The 7686-nt window shown below is 34.6% G+C and overlaps 1 non-coding gene across 1 annotated transcript; it reads left to right on the top strand.

Moving 5' to 3' along the window:
* Window positions 1–1098: 1098 nt before the first annotated feature.
* LOC112307571 (U1 spliceosomal RNA) lies at window positions 1099–1262 on the top strand. Its single transcript, XR_002975060.2, has one exon. It is a non-coding gene; the product is annotated as a U1 spliceosomal RNA (small nuclear RNA).
* The last annotated feature ends 6424 nt before the right edge of the window (window positions 1263–7686 follow it).

Raw genomic sequence — 7686 nt, 5'->3', positions numbered from 1 at the left:
GCCAGTACTATCCTAATTCTAAAACCAGGTAAAGATACACAACAAAAGAAAATTACAGGTCAATATCTCTGATGAACATAGATGCTAAAATGCTCAACAAAATGTTGGCAATCCAGACCCGGTGATAAATTAAAAAACCACATACCACAATCAAGTGGGATTTATCCTAGGGATGCAAGGATAGTACAATATTTGCAAATCAATAAATGTAATACACCACATAAACAACATGAAGGAAAAAAACCACATGATCATATCAATAGATGCTGAAAAAGTACTTGATATAATTCAGCACCTTTTTATAAAAACACTCAGCAAAGTTGGGATAGAGGGAGCATACTTCAACATAATAAAGGCCACATACAAGAAACCTAGTGCCAACATCATACTCAATGGGCAAAAAACTAAAAGATTTTCCTTAAGATCAGGAAGAAGACAAGAGTGTCCATTTTCATCACTCTTATTCAACTAATACTGGAAGTTCTAGCCAGTGATTAGACAATAAAAATAAATAAAAGGCATCTAAATTGTAAAGGAAGAAGTAAAACGGTTATTGTTTGCAGACGACATGAAAGTGTGCTTAGAAAACCCTATACTCTCCACCATAAAATACTCTACCTAATAAACGAATTTCGCAAAGTATTGGGATACAAAGTCAATATTCAGAAATCCATGGCATTTTTGTACACCAACAATGAATTATCAGAAAGAAAAACTAGAAAAAAATAAATTTACTATAGCAATAACAACAACAAAAAAAGTATTTAGGAATAATTTAACCAAGGAGGTAAAAGACCTGTACTCAGAACACTATAGAACACTGAAGAAAGAATTGAGGAAGATACAAATAATAGAAGCATATACTGTGTTCATGGATTGGAAGAATTAACATCATTAAAATGTCTATTCTACCCAAAGGAATGTATAGATTCAACACAATTCCTATTAAAATACCAATGGCATATTTCACTGATGTAAAAGAAATACTCCAAAAATTTATATGAAACCAAAAAAGACCCCAAGTAGCCTCAGCAATCTTGAGAAAGAAGAATAAAGTTGGAAGGATCACAATGCCTCATATAAAATTATACTACAAGGATACTTACCTGGCAGGGGAGATACCATGATTGTGAAGGTGGTTTTCCCAGGGCGAGGATTATCCATTGCACTCTGGATGTGCTGACCCCTGCGATTTCCTCAAATGTGGGAAACTCGACTGCAAAATTTGTGGTAGTGGGGGACTGCATTCACACTCTCCCCTGAAAAAAAATAAATAAAATTAAAAAAAATTATACTACAAGGACACTGTAATCAAAACAGCCTGGTACTGGCATAGGAACAGATATCATAGATCAATGGAATAGAATAGAGGCCCAGAAATAAACCCATGTCCATATGGTCAATTAATCTTTGACAAAGGGGGAAAAGCATACAATAGAGTAAAAACAGTCTCTTCAATAAATGATGTTGGGAGAACTGGACAGGTACATGCAAAAAAATAAGCTAGATCACCAACTTACATCACACACCAGAATAAATTCAAAATGGATAAAAAGAGTTAAATATAAGTCGTGATACCATAAACGTCCTAGTGGAAAACATAGGCAGTAAAATGTCAGATATCCCATGTAGCAATATTTTTGCCAATATATCTGCTAGGGCAAGGAATATAAAGGAGAAAAATAAACAAACAGGACTACATCAATTTAACAAGCTTCTGCACCAATAAAGAAACCATCATCAAAATGAAAAGGGAACCGACTATATGGGGGAACATATTTGAAAATGATACATCAGACAATGGTTTAATCTCCAAATATATAAAGAACTCATCCAATGCAATACCAGGAAGACAAACAATCCAATTAAAAAATTGTCAAAGGACCTGAAGAGACACTTCTCCAATGAGCACGTATGGATGGCCAATAGACATATGAAAAGATGCTCAACATCACTAGCCATCAGAGAGATGAAAATTAAAACCACATGAGATATCACCTCACACCTGTCAGAATAACTATCATTTAATAAATCAATAAACAACAAGTGCTGGCAAGGATGTGGAGAAAAGGGAACCCTATCATATTGTTGGTGGGAATGAAGACTGGTGTAGCCACTGTGGAAAACAGTATGGAATTTCCTCAAAAAATTAAAAATAGAACTGCCTTTTGACCAACCAGTTTCAGTGCTGGGAATTAACCTAAGATCCAGAAACACCACTTCAAAAGGACTTATGCACCCCTATGTTCACAGCATTGCTTTTTATAATAGTTAAGTGCTGGGAACAGCCTAAACACCCATCAGTAGATGAGTGGATCAAAAAAAATGTGGTATACAATCGAATACTACACAGCTGAAAGAAAGAAGGAAATCCTACTTTTTGCCAGAGCATGGATGGAACTGGAGAATATTATGCCACGTGAAATAAGCCAGTCAGTAAAAGATAAATACCAGATTATCTCATTTATGTGAGGAAACTAATGAACAAAATAAACTACTGAGCAAAATAGAACTAGAGGCATGGAAACATGGAACAGACTGACAGTGGCCGGAGTAGAGGGTGATAATGGTAGAAAGAAGGGGAAGAAACTAGTCAAAGAACATGTATGAATGACCCATGGACATGGACAACAATGGGGAATTAACTTTGGGAGCAGGAGGGTGAGTTGGGTGAAGGGAACAGGGGAAAAATTGAGACAACTGTAATAGAAAAACAATAATCTTCTTAAAATGCTAACTTTAACATCTTGATAGGTAAATTTTAGTGTTTATCTTTAATAGTTTTCTTAGCATAAATCCCTAGACAGGAAATATTTGGATTATAGGTTGACAGTTGACAACTGGTATGCTAATATATTTCTGTCTATTCTGTTTTATTAATTTATGTCTATCCTTATATCAATACCACTTTGCCTTAGTTACTTAGCTGTACGGTAAGTCTTGAAAGAAATTGTATGGATTGTTTTTTTTTTTCAAACATGTTTAGCTAATCTAGGTCCTTTTAATTTCCGTATACATTTTAGAATCAGCTTATTTTCTTTAAAATAAACTGCTGGAATTTAGTAAGGATTGCATTGCCTCTATAGTTCAATGAGAGTATTGACATTTTAACAATATTGATTCTTCCAATTCATGGACATCATATATCTTTGTATATACTTAGGTCTTTAATTTTTCTCATCAATATTTTGTAGTTTTCAGTGAACAGATCCCGCACTCTTTAGCTTAAATTTATCCGCAAGTTTTCATTATATTTTGATGTCCTTATAAGTGGTGAGACTCATGTTTTAAATCTGTGTTTGTGACACACATTTGTATCAAGGCCATGGCTGTGCTTCACTGGCAGCACACTTCCGCCAACTGAACTGGCAGGGGAATAAAAGAAAAAATATAAGGGTCACACAATAGATAGCACCCAAAATTGTTGTCAGTATTAACCAGTGTATGTGTCAAATCAACTGAACAAAAGAATCCTTTATAAAATACATGTATATGTAAAAGGAATATAATGGCTTTGGGTATGATTTGGAGTTTCTTATCTTTAAAATGTAATTAGTATAAATCTCTAGCTGTACAACAGTTAGGTCAGAGATTATACATATTTAAGTTTTAATAACTATGGGCTGCTTTTGTAGATGTGTGTAAGGGATGTTCCTCATACTATTGTTTAAAACTGGAAAAAAGTGAAATAACCCAAAGACATGCCTAGAAAAAGTTTTTTAAGTCATTTTGGACAGAATTCAGTGATTTAAATATGTGTTTTTTCTTCAAAATAAGTATTTTACAGATATTAGATATTAATTACAATAATATATTATTGTTTACAATATTTTGCCAAATCAGAATCCGTAGAACACCTTTGAGGACAACAGTGATCCTTTGATGATGGATTGAAATTATGATAAAACCAAATGTCATTCTGAGTCAAAACTGGCAAAATAAAATGAAAGAGCAATACTTACTACATCCCAGTAAGGCACTGGGTTAAAAATGTATGATTTTTCACACAATTTATAAACTGGCCTTGAAGATAATTCTATTATAAATAGATTTGAACTGACATCACCACAGTTTGCCTAGAACTAAGAAATATCTCACAAGTAAATTCTTCCTTACATGAACAGTGTGGTATGTCAGAAAGAACACTAGATTAAGAGAGGGTAAATCCAGAATTTATTTCCAAATCCGGAACCTGGTGTAAGATGGTTCACCCGAGAGCCCTTTTATCTAACAGAAAAACAGTCACTATGATTCATAAGTTCCCAGTCTGGTTCCTCACCAGAATTCCTTTTGGCATAGATATCTGGACTACATCCTGCAGATTCTGATTCAATTACTCTAAGGTAGGTGAATCTCAGGAATTTTTATTCTTCGTGTCTTATGATGTTTGGTGGCAACAATTCTGTGGATAGACATTGGGGACTTTTGGAATAAATAATCTCTATGATCCTTTCTAATCCCAAAGTTCTATGATTCTGTGAAGACAATGAAGAAAAATGGAGATTGTGCGTCACTTCTAATCAGTTTCTAATGATCACAGTTGCCGCTGATTGGAGTAAAAGGATTTGTTTCAAATTAAGTAATAATTATTGAAATAATGAAAATAAGAGTCTTTAATATCAATTAGTTAGTGCAAGTAGCAATGAATAAAATAGCATTTCAGTGCCCACTGCTCTAAAATCCTTAAGAATATTGATAATTTTCCATTCCTTTCTTTAGGGAAGAAGAAGAAAAAGAGATGAACTTATTCAGAATTCTATGTACTTTGCCCTTTAAAACTAGACCGTGTTCCTGAAAGTAATATGGATCCCAGCATATTACAATATATAAATATCAGAGCCTGAATATAAATGTGCAGTGCATCTTTGGCCTTTGGGATATTAAAATGCTTGATGAGCCATGGACACATATTAAGTTAAAAAAGTGACCCCTCTAAGTTACTTTATGAACCCTCTGGGAAAGAACAATGTCATAGTTGGTGTACTCTATGGCACTCTGTGTATGTTGAAGTTCAATAGCTTTCCAGTAAAAGAAGTTAATAATATTTATGATCATGAATTGTTATGCTGAGAATTAGCACTTCAGTGATAGATAATGGCTATTTGGCAGGAAAGTACACAAAGCTTTGATACCATAGAGTATTTTATATGTAAACATATTCATAAATATTTTTGTATCTTATTTGTTTTTATTTGTACTTTATGCTGTGTAATTAACTCATTTAATCTGTAAAATGAGTTTTTATCTGTATTTTATTTAAGTTTTTATATACAGTTCATGTATAAACTTATTTGTTCATACATTTGACATTTATTTAGTACCCACTAAGCATAAAGTATGTCCCTGCACATAAAAAAAATTTTTTTTCTTACCATTTTCCCCTCTTTTCCTCTTTTCTTTAATCATCCCAAATACAGGGTCTGGCAAAAGTAATGTCTGCTTGAGTGTGGTTGGCAGGGTAATAATACGGGTGTAATAATTTATAGTTTTAATTTGAACATTTCACCTAAAATGCCATATGGTGTGCTTGAGTGTGATATTGTTATGTTACAGAATTACATGCTTATGATTTTGTAATAAAATATTTTGTAATTTTTTTTAAAAAGGAGCATTATTTGTGCTGGACCCTGTATATGTCCCACCCCTGTTCCACTGGTCATTCTTTTATACGTCAAGAAACTTTTATGTCCCTAAGTTGATTGATGTTTCTCTCCCACATCAATGTTTCTTTCTTTCTCTTTCTCCCTTACTTCCTCTCTTATCTATCTATCATCTATCTATCTATCTATCTATCTATCATCTATCTATCTATCTATCATCTATCTATCTAATGTATCTCTCTCTCTCTCAAAAAAAAGTTCCTCTTCCATCCCCCACATTAAACAGCTTCCCTGAGGCTTGAGATCCCTGTTCTCCAGGTGATCCCTTTATAGGCACGTTGATTCTACAGCAGACACCTTTTGCTTGTCTGATGATGTCACACAAAAAGTCTGGGTAGAAATTACATCTTATAAGAGCCATGGACAGCCTAGAGAGAGATAAAGATAAGGGGATTAAAGAGAGGAAGACTCATTACTGTCTTAAAGAACTGCAAGGAGTTTAGTTTGATTATTGCAGATTGAAAGAAGAAAATTACAAGAGTTTACTTGGGACCACAAGATAAACAGCCTGTGTGCCTTGATAAAAACTTTAGAATTTCCCCAAAATATTGTGGATTCCAACAAGAACGTACAACCATGCACAGAGGCACACAAACAAACTGAAGCTCAGGAGTGGAAACTAGAGTGTTATGGTAAGATCAGAGGCCAGAGGCTGAAACCACAGGGACAGGAAGGTAACTTGCACCAGGACAGGACTGCGTCAGCTTTGCTCACAATTGCATCATCACCACTTAAAACATAGCAGATATTTTAAAATTGTTTTTCATGAATGAATGGAATGACTAAATGATGGAAGTTACAAAATTCTAACACAATTTCTAAAGAGACATCACTTTCAATCTTTCATTAGGATGTTGAGCTTTAGATTCAGAGAACCTGTGAACTTTTGGGGAATGTGAATAAAATACAGCTGCCTTGGTCCACAATGGCAGCAGCCCCCTTTCATCCTAAAGCATGATTTTAATTGTGCAACAAATGGAGCTTCCAAAATGGGAGTGTGGGGAGAAGTCCCTCTACCACTTGTTAAGCATCATCAGTTTTCATGTTGAGGAATTACAGGCTGAAACACCCTTAAGATACACTTCAGTTACATTAGTAACACAATGCACAGGGTCATCTAATTTCATTTGAATCTATTTTGAGGCTTAATTATTAAATTTCAAATATTAAAAACATCTAGGGGAAATGTATGTTAAATCTGAGAGCAATCATATAACTGCCATGGTATCTGAGTCAGGGTAGTGAAGGTTTATATTATAAAGGCTCCCCAAAATATGCAGAATTCCCTTTCTTTCTGCAAACAAGTGACTCGTATTTTATATACATACTTCCTTTTAATTGTTGCAATAATCTACATAGTAGCTACTGTTAATTCTATTTTACAAGTAAGGAGGACAAGGAAACAGCCTGGGAAAGCTTAAAAAACCTACCCAAAGTCACTTTTTTAAAAAACTGGGAAGGTCTATCGCACTCCAAATGCCTTGGTCTGCCTGCAGTAGCCTCTAAGAAAACCCCCGGGGTCACTGTTTGGGCAGGTTCACTCTCTTGGAAAGGTCTTTAAATGGATCTTTATTGCCTACTTGCTGTTATGAACGCGGCTGCTTTTCTGCTCTGAGCATCTGTGCCTATTGTTCTATTCTATTATACAAAAGTGAATATGAAAGTGCTTCGGGAGTAAGAGGAGATGTGCAGAGGAATCAGACTGGAATGTGGCTTCTTTTTTCTTGTGTCAGGAAAGCAACAATTTGGAACACAATATTGTACTTAATAATCCAGCATATTTCTGGCATTCCCCTGAGACCGGAAAGTCTGGTTCAAGTACCAAGTGTTGAGACTATTTTTGTTCCTGCTTTATTCGATCAAAGTGATTCACAAATACAGGTCAATTTTCTCCAAGCTCTTTCAAGTTGCTGCTTAAAACAAACAAACAAACATTGATTTGTGAGGGGTGCAAATAAACAAAATAGAATTAGATTAAAGAAAGGGAAACAGGCTAATAAAACACAAAAAGTCACTCTTTTCACAG

This window comes from Desmodus rotundus, chromosome 1 (genome assembly GCF_022682495.2).
Source record: "Desmodus rotundus isolate HL8 chromosome 1, HLdesRot8A.1, whole genome shotgun sequence".
In the NCBI taxonomy this organism is placed as follows: domain Eukaryota; kingdom Metazoa; phylum Chordata; class Mammalia; order Chiroptera; family Phyllostomidae; genus Desmodus; species Desmodus rotundus.
The sequence above is the reverse complement of the archived record's forward strand: the minus strand, read 5'-3'. Positions and strand labels throughout refer to the sequence as shown.